Source organism: Suncus etruscus, chromosome 9 (assembly GCF_024139225.1).
Source record: "Suncus etruscus isolate mSunEtr1 chromosome 9, mSunEtr1.pri.cur, whole genome shotgun sequence".
NCBI classification, from domain to species: Eukaryota; Metazoa; Chordata; class Mammalia; order Eulipotyphla; family Soricidae; genus Suncus; species Suncus etruscus.
In genome coordinates, this window is record NC_064856.1 from 102,007,220 (window position 1) to 102,023,553 (window position 16,334).

Here is a 16,334-nt window from a genome sequence, read left to right on the forward strand (position 1 = left end):
AAGTAGAATACATAATTTAATATAGGAGAATTGTGATATAAAATTTAATGATGAATATCAAATAAATATGAATTTAACATGAAGTGGTTAATACAATTGCTAAAAGTAAAAAATAATCCAAGAATTACTATTAAAAACATATGTAATAGGGAATGGAGAGATAAAACAGCAGTAGGGCATTTTGTCTTGCATGTGGCCTACCTGGAACAGACCCAGGTTTGATCCCAGGCATCCCGTATGGTCCCCAAGCCTGCCAGGAGTGATTTCTGAGCATAGAGTCAGAATTAACTCCTGAGTGCCACCGGGGTAGCCTAAAAACCAAAACCAACCAACCAAACAACAACCCCCACAAAACAAAAAAAAAACATATGCAATATAACATTTAAAATGAAAAAAAAATTGCACATATATAAAATCTTAAAGCTATAGAATTGGGAACTTTATAATAGGGAAAGATGGGAGATAGTCCTCAATCTATGTAAGAAAGAATGCAAAAACTCTCAATTTGATGGGAATTAATTAAAAATAGATATTAGAAATATTATTAGAAATAGATATTCATAACATATTTCTGAATAAAAATTACTAAAAGAAAATGTCGCATAGGCATTTTAAGTGATATATTTAAAATATTTATGTAGTGCAAAGAACAAAATGTGGAAAACTTAGGAATCCATTAGCAAGCATATAAAATTTAGTGACAAAATAAGCAACTAAAAGTATTAATACTTCCTCTATATTACTGCAGTCTGGTTGGAACTAGAAAATATCACTTATCAGTAGTGTATAGAATAACTTGATGAAGAAATGTAATGTAGTAAAGGGGAGATGCTTAGATTACCCTTGACCCCAGAAAAGAGGGAAGAGACGGAAGAGAAGGAAAGAAATCAAGTTGGGAAGGAAGAAGAGAAAGGAAATGATGAGGGAATAGAGGTCAGGGCTTTGGTTATACTGGCAATGTGGGAGAGTATTATAGTTTTATATCTAAAACACAGACTCAGAAACACTGAAAACATCAGATCTAAAACTATAATTTTAGAACTTTAAAATGTGCCTATCAAGGTGACAAGTGGGGTGGGAACAGGAGAGATAATGGGAACAATGGTAGAGGGAAGTTGACTCTGATGATGAGATTGGTGTTAACTGTTGTATGCCTAAAGCTTAACTACCAATAACTTTGTAACTCATAATTCTTTAATTAAAATTTTGAAAAATTTAAATAATTTATGGCAACTAACTTGGAATAATGTGTGAATTCCATGCAATTAGCACCAAAATTCCTAGAAGAATATACAAGTGAAAAGCCAAAGAATTTTTTTAAAAAGGGTTACACAACAGAGCAAAACTTGTACTCAGAATAAAATATAGCATGAATAATTTATATTAGAAAATACACCATACCATGATTTTATAGAACCTTAGAGATTTATACTGCACTAAAATAGAATTATTAATTGTTGATTTTTTCTACAGTTATTACCAAGTCAGACATTATCCTATGTATACTTAACGTTTATTAATTCATTTTATAATGACATTCTAAAAAATAACTTTTTTCTTTTATTATGGTTTTGGGGCCATACCCTGTAGTGCTCAGGGATTACTTCTGGCTCTGCACTCAGCAATTGCTGCTGACAAGACCAGAGTCCCTTACCTTAATCATTATTTTAGATGGTCTCAACTTTGTACATCAATTTCATTTGTCTGAGAGGTAGAATGCCTATGTCACATACAGGTGGGAGTGGGGGAGAACAGAGAGGGGTATTGGTGGTAGGAAAGTTGCACTGGTGAAGGGGTTGTTCTTTTTATGACTGAAACCCAACTACAATCATGTTTGCAATCATGGTGGTTAAATACATATGTGATAAAAATTTTTATTTGTCTGTAAAATGGAACTAAAAATACATGTACTTACTTTCAGGTTATGAGACTAAAATGAATCATTTTGTGACATTGCTTAGATTAGATTTTGTGAAATTGCTTATATTGTATGTTAACTATTACAGTATTTCAAATGCATGAAAAAGAATAATTGACTACTTATGGCAATTAAGACAAGATTTAATAATTAAAAACTGAGCTCCCTAGTATAATATACATCCAAACTTATTTTTCATAATTTAAGCTTAAAATATTTTCAAATCAAAGAAAATGAGAAGACAGTGTACATAAATATTTTTGAAACCTGAGAAAGCAATCAAATGTTTTCAATTGAATTCTCAGAATTCGTTCAATAGTTAGTATTTTAACAGTAACCTTTTTAAGTTATATGGGTCAAAAAAGCAATAATAAAATTTAGAAAAGATCTTACAGGGGCCGGAGCGATACCACAGGGGGTAGGGCATTTGCTTTGCATGTGGTTGACCAGTGTTCGATTCCTGACAGCCCATATGGTTCCCAAGCCTGCCAGGAGTAATTTCTGAGTGCAGAACCAGGAATTACTCCTGAGTACTTCTGGGGATGGCCCTTCAAAATATGTTACATTTCAGAAAAGCATTTCTTTGGCAAAGCTTTAGGAAAACATATCTCATATGCCATTGCTGTAACCAGGTTGAGTACCTAATACTCCTACCAATGCTCAGTCTGTAACTTATTATTTCCTGATATTAAAAATCCTGAATGTGCTTGGGGTCACTCCAGGTGGGGTTCAGAGGACCAGGGATTGGATCAAAGGCTGCCACATGCAACACTTGTCAAACTGAAATCAAGAAATCAAGATGCACAACCAAGAGCCACAGCTACCACTATGTCAGCTTAGGTCCAGATACTCATTTATTTTTTTCTCCAAAGAGATGCAAGCTACCCAACCACAATTATGTTTGTAATCAAGGTGTTTAAATAAAATATTAAAAAAAGAGATGCAAGCTAAGCCCTTGCCAAAGCCCTAGTAGTTGTACCCACATTCCATAATAGCAGCCACATCAGTAGCCTAACTTTACCTCTTGACCACTGATGTCTAACAAAACCTAACCCAATTACATCTGCTTTGGGCTGAAAATTATGAAGTCTTTTTAGAATTGGGGTATAGACAGGACGCCTCCCCCAATTTCTAGAAGCCCTGGCAGCTATATCCATGACCCACCGTGGCTGTCATGTCAATTTATCAACCCTGCTTCACAGATCCTGGAATTCCTGGTGCACAGCAGCCTTGCAACAACCTCCAAATTTTTCAATACTGACACTTCAGTAAGCAGACACCAAATGAGATATCAAAGTGGCATAGACGCCACTTAAACTCAACAACAACAACAACAACAAAACTAATAATGCAGAATGCTCAACTAGCAATGAATAACTTAAACCTGCAGACAATGGACCCATGCGGAGGCCCGGGAGCCTGGAGCTGGCGGGCAGCTGGCAGTGGACTGGCTCGAAGGCCGAAAGTTTCTCTACCCTCTGCATCCCAGGAAGCCAGAGCTCAAGGAACTGACAGGGGCGCCACTGGCATCGCCCGGCCCAGCTGCTCTGGAAAACCAGACGGAAACTCACCATAGAACCCCGGAAAATAAAGTCTCAGGTCCGTCTTGAGACGCAGAGGGGCAGGTCCCTTCGTGGTCACAAGTTAATGAGGCCAGTGGAGGTCCCTGGGTGACTTTATGAAGTGGAAAAAAGAAAAGCAGCAGCCCCAAGAAGGGAATCTGCAGCGTTCTCTCAACCCACCTCTGTCATCCTGGGAAGTGACTCAGTGCTCAAGATCTACTCCTGGCTCTGGGCTCATGGAAAACTTCTAGCATGTTCAAAGGACTATAAGGGAAACCAGGAATCAAACCCAAGTCAGTCTCATACAAGAAAATATTATGTGGGGACGAAACTACGCCTGCCCAGTGGGGCCCGACTGCGAAAAATTGTGAGTGCTGCCTGTGTGTGTCTGTCTACTCCTGTCGCGTGAACCTCTTGGGAGTGGGCCAAAAGTGCGCTCTTGCTAAGGAAAGAACACCATCGCAACAAGAAGAAAAAATCACACTAAGAACTGTGCTGGATCACTGAATCCCAGCATTTCTCTCTGGACTGTCCTCTCTGCTGCGAGCTCGGGCCTAAGATTTGGTCCTGTGTGAGGCTTCATCCACAGAGGACTCCCCTCCCTTGGAGGCAAGTCGACCCACCCAGAAAGGATGGAGCCAGAGGAGTGTAGCTGCGTACATCATTTAGCCAATGAATACCACCACAACACGTAGAAAAACCCACAATACAAGTGTGACAATGGGGAAACAACGCAGGCCAGCATCAGACATAGAGAATGAAGATGACAATTCTGATGACCAGATAATGACCAGCCAACTAATCAACCTCTCAGATAAGGACTTTAGACAAGCAATATGGAAGATGCTCAAAGAACTCAAAGAAACCATGGATCGAGTTGAGCAGAACACTAATAAGAACCAAGAAAATATGAAGACAGAAACCTGCAGACAATGAATTACTGACCTCTGGTGTGAGAAATAACAATTTTCATAAATTTTCTTTTAGAGAAGATTTTTTTTGGGGGGGCCACACCCGGCGGTGCTCAGGGGTTACTCCTGGCTGTCTGCTCAGAAATAGCTCCTAGCAGGCACGGGGGAACATATGGGACACCGGGATTCGAACCAACCACCTTTGGTCCTGTATCGGCTACTTGCAAGGCAAATGCCGCTGTGCTATCTCTCCGGGCCCTAGAGAAGTTTTTAAAATAATTTCATTACCATTAGTAATTAGCAATATAAAATAAATCATTTCAAGCCTATCAAGATAGAAAGTTTGGGGGTGGGTGGAAAACTGGGAGACAATGTTAGAGGGAATGTTATTGCACTGGTAGTGTCATTGGTGTTGGAACAATGAATGCCAGAAACTTTTATGAACAACTTTATAGACTATAGTGTTTAAATAAAGTAATATTTTATTTTCAAAAAGTAAAAAAAAAGAGTTTATAACCCAACAAAATAAAAACAATGCATTCTTAGAAAAACAAAGAGGCGAAAGGAACAATTCAAAAATCAAATGTGCGAAAGCAAATGAATACAGAGAAAGATTTTTTTGTTTTGTTTTTGGGTCACACCCGGCAGGGCTCAGGGGTTACTCCTGGCTCTATCCTCAGAAATCGCTCTTGGCAGGTGTGGGGGCCATATGGGATGCAGGGATTTGAACCAACATCCTTCTGCATGGAAGGCAAACACCTTACCTACATGCTATCTCTCCAGCCCCAATACAGAGAAATTTAATTATCAAATAAATGTAGCATAAACATAACTTAAATATTTTTTTGTTCACAAGTGGCAAGAATAGAAATACTAATGTTGAAGTGTTAAGGAGAAGCATATTTCTAATACTGCTTTAAAAAGTATGATGTCCGGGGCCGGGCGGTGGCGCTAAAGGTAAGGTGCCTGCCTTGCCTGCGCTAGCCTTGGACGGACCACGGTTCGATCTCCCGGTGTCCCATATGGTCCCCCAAGCCAGGAGCCACTTCTGAGCACATAGCCAGCAGTAACTCCTGAGCATTACCGGGTGTGGCCCAAAAACCAAAAAAAAAAAAAAAGTATGATGTCCTATAAAAATTTATGACTTATACAATAGCACTTGAAACATGATATTCAAACTACAAAAAAATAAAACAAACTTAAAAAATGTACCAGACGTGGTCCTGGTGACCCCCTAAGTACCATCTGTGTAATCCTGGTAGTCCCTGGTACCATATAATGGGAGAACTGACCCACACAATTGAGTAGGGGTGAGGGGAAATGAGAAGAAAAGGGTTGGAGTCATTCTAGGAAGGATATGAATATACTGGTGATGGGTCTTCTGTTAAAATTATGTTCATTAAAACCATTATTACTAGTATAGTATCAGTGATTTAATAAAATTAAAAAATATGGGTTGTCATCTGGCAGGCAGCATGCATTAAAAGACTTAAGATACATGCATTTTATTCAGCAAAATTGTCTTAAGAACTATATTATTATGAAAAAGAGCGAAGGGTTGGAAGATAGTACAGCAGTTAGGGCATATGTCCAGCATGCACTAGACAGTTGATCCCTGGTGTCACATGGGTTCTGAGTACCACCATCACATGTAGCTCTGGAGGCTCCTGAGCATTGCTACATGTGGTCTTGGTGGCCCTGGCACCACAAAGCCTGAGCATCACCACAGTTTCAGACTCTAAAATTAACTATCAGCTGGTTGGCTGACTATTTCAGAGACCAGAATCTCTCCCCCACAACGCTGCTTAGCGGGCTACCTCTTAGTAATAGTGAGTACATACAAAAGTTTTATTTCTTTTGATTTGGGGGGGCCACACCCTGGAGCACTTAAGTGTTACTCCTAGCTCTGTACTCAGAAATTACTCCCGGCAAGCTCAGGGACCAAGTGGAATGCCAGAGATCAAACCTGATCCACCATGTGCAAGGCAAATGCCCTATCTGCTGTGCTATCACTCAGACCCCTCTACATAAAATTTTTCACAGTTTGCAATACAATGAAGAAAAAATATATCTAAATATTAATGATCAGAAATGCATAAATCAATTATGGCTATTTATGGGAGGAGACATTGCAATGTTGTATAACCTTCAAAATTATTCATTTAATAATGATGTATAAATTTACTTAATAAGATCGTGAAGATTTATAAAAATATAATATAAAACATGGGGCCGGAGAGATAGCATGGAGGTAAGGCGTTTGCCTTTCATGTAGGAGGTCATTGGTTTGAATCCCAGCACCCCATATGGTCCCCCGTGCCTTCCAGGAGCAATTTCTGAGCCTGGAGCCAGGAATAATCCCTGAGCACTGCCGGGTGTGACCCAAAAACCGCACACAAAAAATAAAACATGTTAATCATTATAACACATGTAAAATCATATCTATTCACAATATAGAAAAGCACACCTCAAAATATTGCTAGGTATTATGGGTTGGTGAGGCTATAGATCTGTTTTGTTTGTAGCTTGTGCATCTCTTGCTATGCTATAATAAATTACAAATTTTCTTTATCTTTGGCATTTTAACATAATGTTAAACAGGTATTGACATCATGGGAAGGGAGGATGGTAAGAATTAATCACATGACACTGTTTGGGATGGCACACACAGCAGTGCCGTGGGGTCCCTCCAGGCTCTGCACTCAGGAATCACTCTTGGTGGCTTTAGGGGGACCATATGGGATGCTAGAGATCGAACTCAGATTGGCTGTGTGCAAGGCAAGTGCCCTACCTGCTGAACCATCGCTCCAACCTAATCTCATAATTATTAGATATGGGTTTGAAACTTAGTCCCCTCCCTCATTTGCTAGCTAACTTTTATGTTAAGCATGTTATTTGATAAGTGTGATTACAGTTGTGAATATGGAACATGATCAGGCTTATTTGCATATTTCAAATATATTATATTGCATATTTCAAATATATAATATGCCCAGGATATAGCATATGTCCAATAACCATAACTTCTTGCTCTCATTTTTCTCAATATGGGGAATTCCTTTGGATATTTACCCTTCGATTCTTATGTTTTCCAGAGTGGATAATGAAATTCCTCTAGAGTTGTGTCCTCCTACCTCTTTTAGCTGCTTTTCTAAACCTTGAATAAAAAAAAGATTAAAAAGATAAAGAAGACATTTTAATAAACAAATATTAGATTTAATTTCAGTAAACGAATTGTAATTAAAAGATCATCAAAATAAGAGACTTGGGAAAACATTGAAAATTGATTTTGTCCTAATATATGAACATCAAATGAGCAACATGGATATAATCAAACTTTGTTGCAAAATATGCTTAGTTGCCAGATAGAACAGAACATGTAATAATTGAAGTCTGTTGTTTGCCATGACAAATCACAATAGGGTGATTTTTAAAATAAGTATACAACAAAAGGTTATAACCTAATAAAAACCAAACATACCATGTTTGTATTTATAATTCAGGGCTTTCTACTCCAATGGTCACTTTCAAAGATTTTTCATTTACCCTATCACAGTTGCTTCATTCAACCTATTTTTGGAGTTCCACTGGGGATTATTTTCCAAAGACTTATTTTCTTGGATATCATCAATTATAAAATATATTTATTTTTGAGGATACATATGCCTTATTTCTCTTCAAAATTGAGAAAAGTTAATATACTGAAAAGGCACATTTTGCAATCCAGCATAGGTTACTGTTGTAACATAGAAATATATATTGATTCTGCTTTTTACAAAATATAAGAATAAGTGTCATGGATTATTTTAGATACATGGAGAAAACATTATGACACTTTGTACGTGTTTAAATTTTTATCCACATTATTTATTTGATATTCATAGTTAAATCTTCTATTATTCATATTCAGTTCACCTTGCGGTAACCTGTCATGGATACAAATGAAATATGAGGATTTTAACAATTTCACCTCTCTAGAAGGTTGAGAAGCTGATTGTGTTGAATTTTTTTTAAAAATGTATGTCTTAAACTTCACCACAGTTCAGTTAGAGAAATAACTACATTGACAATTATGACAATGGTAGAGAAAGAGAGAAATAGAATCCCTGTCTGAAATACAAGCAGGGGTGGGGGAGGAGGGAAATGGGGGCATTGGTGGTGGGAATGTTGCACTGGTGAAGGGGGGGTGTCCTTTTATGTAACTGAAACCCAAATACAAATGTTTGTAATCATGATGCTTAAATAAAGATATTAATAAAAATGCATGTCGTATTTCATGACCAATCATGCCTGTCTTATTTAATGACTCTGAATTTTTAATCTGAGTCTGCATCATCCTATCATATGCTGTAAAGCATTCACAGCTTTATTTATTTTTTTATTTTTTTGGGGGGGCACACTTGGTGTGCCCTGGTGATGCTCAGGGATTACTCCTGGCTCTGCACTCAGAAATTGCACCTGGCTTGGGGGACCATATGGGACTCTAGGGGATCGAACCACGGTCTGTCCTAGCTCAGCCATGTGCAAGGCAAACGCCCTACCTTTGCGCCAACACTCTGGCCCCACAGTTTTATTTATTTATCACCAGTTCATGAACATCCATTCATTACTCTTAGTTTTCTATTACATTCCTCAAAGTTGTTATTAAATGACCTTTTTTTATCATCACTATATACGTTGTCATAACTATCTACAGAATTCACTTTTTTGTTTTTCTCTGGAATACTGATGCTCCAGACACTCAACTCCTAATAATGACAATTGGACAACCATTTCAATCAAGGCCATATTTAACATCCACAAGAGCTTCTACCTTCCTCACCTCTATATCACTACCACAATCAATTGGATTTCACTGAACTAAATTATTTTATAGGTATAGTTCAGCTCCTTTATAATATCTTCCAAAGCCAATATTTAGTGGCATATTTTATAGCCTAATTAATTTATGTTATGAATACTTTAACCCCACATAGATTGGAATTTTCTGAGGCCAATAGTTATTAAGATGTGTTTGGCGGAGGAATTGGTAAGGTAAATTCAGTTATTAGACAGATGATGAGAAGTCTAGTACTAAACTGTTGATGTGTTCACTCAATCAATAAGTCTGAAAACTTGGGGGAACTCATCTAATAGCAATTAATCATAGGCTAATAATTAATATTGTGATATTTGCTGTATATATATACTGCTAATTTATTAACACTGTGCATATAAAAATAAGATACTTTTAAAAATAGAAATACATCATTAAAATATAGCAAAGACCTACAGTTGGTCAAATGTGTGCTTATTTATAAAACCCAATTCCTATGGGGATTGTTAAGGATCACAAAATGCATCAGATAATAGCTTTTCATATCCTACATGCAAAAAACAAAGTTGACAAAGATTAAACCTGACAAACTAAAAAACATAGCTGAGGTCAGAATTCACATTATATTTGATTAGTTCAGAGAGTATACACATCTTTACTGTATCTCATTTTTAATCCACTCCAAAGTCTATACAAAGTAATTATGAGTACAAACATCCATACAGAATGATTCTTGAAAATAAAAAGCTCTAAAATTCAGTCTATATCAGACAAGTGAAATGACATAATTTCTAGAATAGTTAGACACCCTTCAAAACTAGTCCTTTTCCATATTTCCCATAAGTACATGTACTGTGGCACCCTCAAGTCAATTACACCTTTAGAAAACATTTGATCTTTCAATGAGGATGCGGTTTATACATTTACTATTTACTAATTTTACAATCCCAAGAAAATTTACCTAACCTTAATGAATTTCACATTTTTAGCTCATAAGGTTGTATTATAGTTACCCAAGAGAGTTACTGTGAGAATTAGTGTCAATATGCAATAAATTATCTGCTTGACTTCTAATATATCCTTTCATATTTCCTCAATATTACTGTATTTTTGTTCAGATCTACAAAATCACTTTTAGTTCCTGTACAAGATCTCTCTTGTGCTACAGACTTTGCTTTATCTAGTTCATCTACCTTGCATATTACTATGTTCCTCAGAAAATAAATTCTTTATGACATCTTAGAAACAAAACTCTGTAGTCAAGTTTGAAAATGTTGAAACATTTCTTAGGAGCTACAATCCATTTGAGAACAACAAATTTCTATGAGATCTTCATATATAGCAAACAATTTAGATGCATCTATTTTTTCCAAAATAAACTGCTAGCTCTATTATAGAAAATGTTTCTTGGGGGGGGGGAAAGTTTCTTAATCACATGACTCCATTGAACTACTTAGGATATAATGGTGCTATATGTAATTTTTTGATAGATCTATTGAAACAATATTGAAAGAAAAGGCAAAAGACGCATCTTATCCCAAGTTTATACTGATATGGCATATATGGTGGGTAATTTAACCATTTAAAAGATTTATTTTTCTATCTGAGAAAAGGGATGTCCATTGTCAGTGTGGGAGGAGGTCAGTGGGGAGCATTGATGGGAGAAGGTGCATTGGTGAAGGGGATGTACTTTTTATGACTGAGACCCAACTACAAACATGTTTGTAATCATGGTGCCTGAATAAATATATTAAAAAAGAGATACCCACTGTCTAGTTTATATATTTTTATTATTTTATATTTATATTTGAATACTTTCCCCAATTTTAAAGCATCATTAAATTTTTTATTATTATTTTAGAATAAAATTAAAATAAAAATATTGAATCTTTTTATATACTTTCTTACCATTTTGAAGTCTTGTTCATTTCATCAGCCACCTATAGAAGTGACTTTTTTTCTGAGATATTGATATCTGCCTTAATGGTAAAGCACTCTCCCAGAGAACTCATTGACCCTTAAAGGGTAAAATAGAACAAAGAAAGGTTCATGAAGTTCATTTTTACATTATGTTTGAGAGAGGTCAAGAAGACAGTATAAGATACCTCCATATGTCCAGATGAGAATTGAGAAGTGTCCTTTGCTAAAATTTGGGGGAGACACCTTTTAGAACTTTGTCATCAGGTAGAGTAGGATGACATAAAGTTCATTTGGAAAGATGATACTATATACTAGTTATGATCCAATTTCTGAATAGACCTGCCTGTATTTTAGCAATAAACAAATGATTCAGATATCTACTCCCAGAGTCCAGTCTTTCTTCAGTCAGAATATTTAGTGCCCTTTATGAAATCTCTTAAAATTAATGAGTCCCAGAAGATGAAGAATCCCTAGTGTTCCCCTTAAACTGAACTCAGATAAAAATATTTGAGAAAAATTTCCAGCTGATAAATTAAGAAAGATTAATAGGCAGCTCTTCGGTGTGGTCATTGTAAATAATGATTTTTAGGGTATTCCAGGTAGGTATCCCTATTTCTTTTCTAAACCCAGCAGGGATAGTATTTGTTATGTTTCTGACATTCTCCCAGTGAGTGTTGTTGAAGATACCTATTCATTTAAATATGAATCCATAGAAAATGCGAACTAATTTAATACTAACTTAGGAGTTTGTAGCTCTGAAGTCAATTATGGCCCTTTCATATAGTATTCACCAATGTTGCAAGTTCTGAATCTCTTACATGGATTTGCTTTGTTCTTTTTTTTTTTTTTTTTTTTTTGACCTTGATTGATTGGTTTTTGGGCCATACCTAGCAGCACTCAAGCGTTATCCTGGCTCAGCAATCAGCACCCTTGGCAGGCTGAAGTACCACATGAGATGCCAAGAATCGAGCCGGGTCCTTCCTGGATTGGCCACATGCAAGGCAAATGCCCTACCATTGTTCTATCTCTCTTGCCCCTTACCTATGTTCTTTTATTTTTTTGCGTATTGCATTATTTTATTTTATTTTTTTTAATTTTTAAATTTTTTTATTGAGACCCATATATGAATTACAAGTCTTTCACAGTTATATTTAAGTACATAGTGTATGAATCATTTTACAGGTGGTATGGATCAAGAGAATAACTGACCTAAATTTAAAGCAGATATAATACCAGGGCTTAAATCCTTTTCTAAAATGATGCTATTGAACCAGAGTCTTAGTTTGGAAAAATCTAGTTGTTTCTTTCTTTTCTTAAAATATATTTTATTTTATTTAAAAACCTTGATTACATACATGATTGTGTTTGGGTTTCAGTCATGTAAAGAACACTACCCATAATCAGTGCAACATTCCCATCACCAATGTCCCAAATCTCCCTCCTCCCCACCTGACCCCCGCCCGTACTTTAGACAGGCTTTCCATTTCCCTCATACATTTTCATTATTAGGACAGTTCAGAATGTAGTTATTTCTCTAAACTCATCACTCTTTGTGATGAGCTTCATGAGGTGAACTGTAACTTCTAGCTCTTTTTTCTTTTGTGTCTGAAAATTACTATTGCAAGAATGTCTTTCATTTTTCTTAAAACCCATAGATGAGTGAGACCATTTTGCGTTTTTTCCCTCTCTCTCTCTCTGACTTATTTCACTCAGCATAATAGATTCCGTGTACATCCATGTATAGGAAAATTTCATGACTTCATCTCTCCTCACAGCTGCATAATATTCCATTGTGTATATGTACCACTGTTTCTTTAGCCATTCATCTGTTGAAGGGCATCTTGGTTGTTTCCAGTCTTGCTATGGTAAATAGTGCTGCAATGGATATAGGTGTAAGGAAGGAATTGTTGTATTGTATTTTTGTGTTCGTAGGGTATATTCCTAGGAGTGGTATAGCTGGATTGTATGGGAGCTCGATTTCCAGTTTTTGGAGGAATCTCCATATCGCTTTCCATAAAGGTTGAACTAGACGGCATTCCCACCAGCAGTGGATAAGAGTTCCTTTCTCTCCACATCCCCACTAACACTGTTTGTTCTCATTCTTTGTGATGTGTGCCATTCTCTGTGGTGTGAGGTAGTACCTCATAGTTTTTTTGATTTGCATCTCACTGATGATTAGTGATGTGGAGCATTTTTTCATGTGCCTTTTGGCCATTTGTATTACTTCTTTATCAAAGTGTCTGTCCATTTATTCTCCCCATTTTTTGTTGGGTTAAGATGTTTTTTTTCTTGTAGAGTTTTGTCAGTGCCCTATATATTTTGGATATTATCCCATTATCTGATGGATATTGGGTGAATAGTTTCTCCCACTCTGTGGGTGGCTCTTGTATCCTGGGCACTATTTCCTTCGAGGTGCAGAAGCTTCTCAGCTTAATATATTTTCATCTGTTAATCTCTGCTTTCACCTGCCTGGAGAGTGCAGTTTCCTCCTTGAAGATGCCTTTAGTCTCAATGTTATGGAGTGTTTTACATACATGTTGTTCTATATACCTATGGTTTCAGGTCTGATATAGAGGTCTTTAATTTATTTGGATTTTACCTTCATACGTGATATTAGCTGGGGGTCTAAGTTTGCTTTTTTGCAAGTGGCTAGCTAGTTGTGCCAACACCACTTGTTCAAGAGGCTTTCTTTGCTCCATTTAGGACTTCTTGCTCTTTTATCAAAAATTAGATGATTGTATATCTGGGGAACATTCTCTGAGTACTCAAGTCTATTCCACTGATCTGAGGGTCTGTCTTTATTCCAATACCATGCTGTTTTGATAACTATTACTTTGTAATACAGTTTAAAGTTGGGTAAAGTAATGCCTCCATATTCTTTTTCCAAATAATTGCTTTGGTTATTCGAGGGTGTTCATTGTTCCAAATGAATTTCTAAAGTGCCTGATCCACTTCTTTGAAGAATGTCATGGGTATCTTTAGAGGGATCTTTACAATGCTTTGGGGAGTATTGCCATTTTAATGATGTTAATCCTGCCAATCCAAGAGCAGGGTATATGTTTCAATTTCCGTGTCTCCTCTCTTATTTCTTGGAGCAGAGTTTTATAGTTTTCTTTGTATAGGTCCTTTACATCTTTGGTCAAGTTGACTCCAAGCTATTTGAGTTTGTATGGTACTAGTGTGATTTTTTTCTTCTTGTTGCAGTGGTGTTCTTTCATTAGAAAGAGAGCAGGGCCGCGAAGCAACACTCACAGTTTCTTCTAGTTGGGAACCACTGGGCAGGCATAGATTTTCCCAGCCTGACTTCACAAACAAGATACCTGCCTTTCTACAGAATACTGCGGATAGCCGGTTTTCATGATTTGAAGCAGTTCCTTGGCTTTCTGGCCCAGCCTGACTGAGCTTCTGGGAGAGCGATTTTTCTGGGCCCTTTTCTACCCACTCCCGAGAGGTTCAGGAGACAGGACAGTGGAAAAATACGCACAGGCAACACTCACAGTTTCTCACAGTTGGGAACCATGGGGCAGACATAGATTTTCCCAGCCTGACATCACAGATAGGGGACCTGCCTTTCTGCAGAATACTGAGGATAGCCGGTTTTCACTGGTTCACGGATTAAAAAATGTGATTACTAAATAATTTAGGGGGAGATAGAGAATGAAGACACAAACTAGCAGTAACATAAAGACAGTGATGGAGGGTGTTGGGAACTTTGGTGTTGGTATGTGCAATAGCTATTTATATCAAAACCATAAGTGTTAAATATTGTAACTTTGTTGTCTAACTATAATATAATAATTAAAAGTTAAATGTTAAAATGTATCTTCATAAACTTGGAGAAGGCAAGTATTATTTTTAATAAGACAAAAGTCATTATCATACTGGAAAAATGACCAATTAGATTTTATAAATAATTTCTGCTTATTAAAACTATTAGAGAGAAGCAGTGAAAATTTGGAAGAAAGCATTTAGTGTAAATCTACTAGCAAAGCAATTAATTTTAACCAGAATATAAAAGAAATGTCGAAAAAGATGGACAAAGCAATTAAACAGGATAAAATCTTAAAGCAATACTTCACAGAAGGAGACAAGGGCTAGAAAATCTATGAAAAGTAACGTGTTTTTTTTTTTGGGGGGGGATTACAACAGGCAGTGCTCAGGGGTTACTCCTGGCTCTACACTCTGAAATCGCTCCTGGCAAGCTCGGAGAATCATATGGGATGACTGGATTCGACCCACTGTCCTTCTGAATGCAAGGCAAATGCCTTACCTCCATGCTATCTCTCTGGCCCCTAGTCACCATCATTTTACCAATAAATGCAAATAAAATTAATCTATAAAACTAAGATCATTTGGGTTAAAATTTCAAATTTCAATTACATAACATATTAGCTGCATGACTTCCCATTCTGTGACACAATTCTATAATACAAAATGGAAAAATAAGTTCTGCATATTAGTATTTTTAAAATTTAGAGAACATGTAGGTATATATGTGTATGATACAGAATAATCACTAAATGTCAGATATTAGTGCCAGTATTTAAAATAGAAATTTAAGATTAGACTATAATCATACAAATAATTGGCTAGTGAATGTTTTATTGTGGAAACTGGATTGTTAACTTGTTTTCACTTTATAGAAAATCTATGCTATGCAATTTAAAAATCAGATTTCTCTTTTTGGTCTTTAACTCTCAAGGTCATTCTCTATTTTTCATTTTCCCAAAAGGTTAACTAAATGTTCAGTTGCTTTTGAGAAAGGGAGAAAAAAAAAACAAAAGAAAGGAGAGTAAAAATAGAGAGAATACGGGTCTGGAGAGATAGCACAGCGGTGTTTGCCTTGTAAGCAGCCGTTCCAGGACCAAAGGTGGTTGGTTCGAATCCCGGTGTCCCACATGGTCCCCCATGCCTGCCAGGAGCTATTTCTGAGCAGACAGCCAGGAGTTACCCCTGAGCACCACCGGGTGTGGCCCAAAAACCAAAAATAAAAAATAAAAAAAAAGAGAGAATACGGTACTTGTTCCACTGACTTTTCCTTATATGACCACATTTCTATCAACCATCAATTGCAATTCTGCCAACTCCAAAGCTATTGTTTTGACCAGATAGTTTTTTTCTATAGGTCTAGTTTTCATTGATCATTTAATAATATACAATATCTTAATTCACATTTTGCACTTGAGATCTAGGGGTAATAATATTTT

The 16,334-nt window shown here is 36.5% G+C and overlaps 1 protein-coding gene across 1 annotated transcript in view; it reads right to left on the reverse strand.

Moving 5' to 3' along the window:
* Nucleotides 1-16,334, reverse strand: part of SSRP1 (structure specific recognition protein 1) — a 1,220,984-nt gene that overhangs the window by 965,646 nt on the left and 239,004 nt on the right. The window lies entirely within an intron of this gene.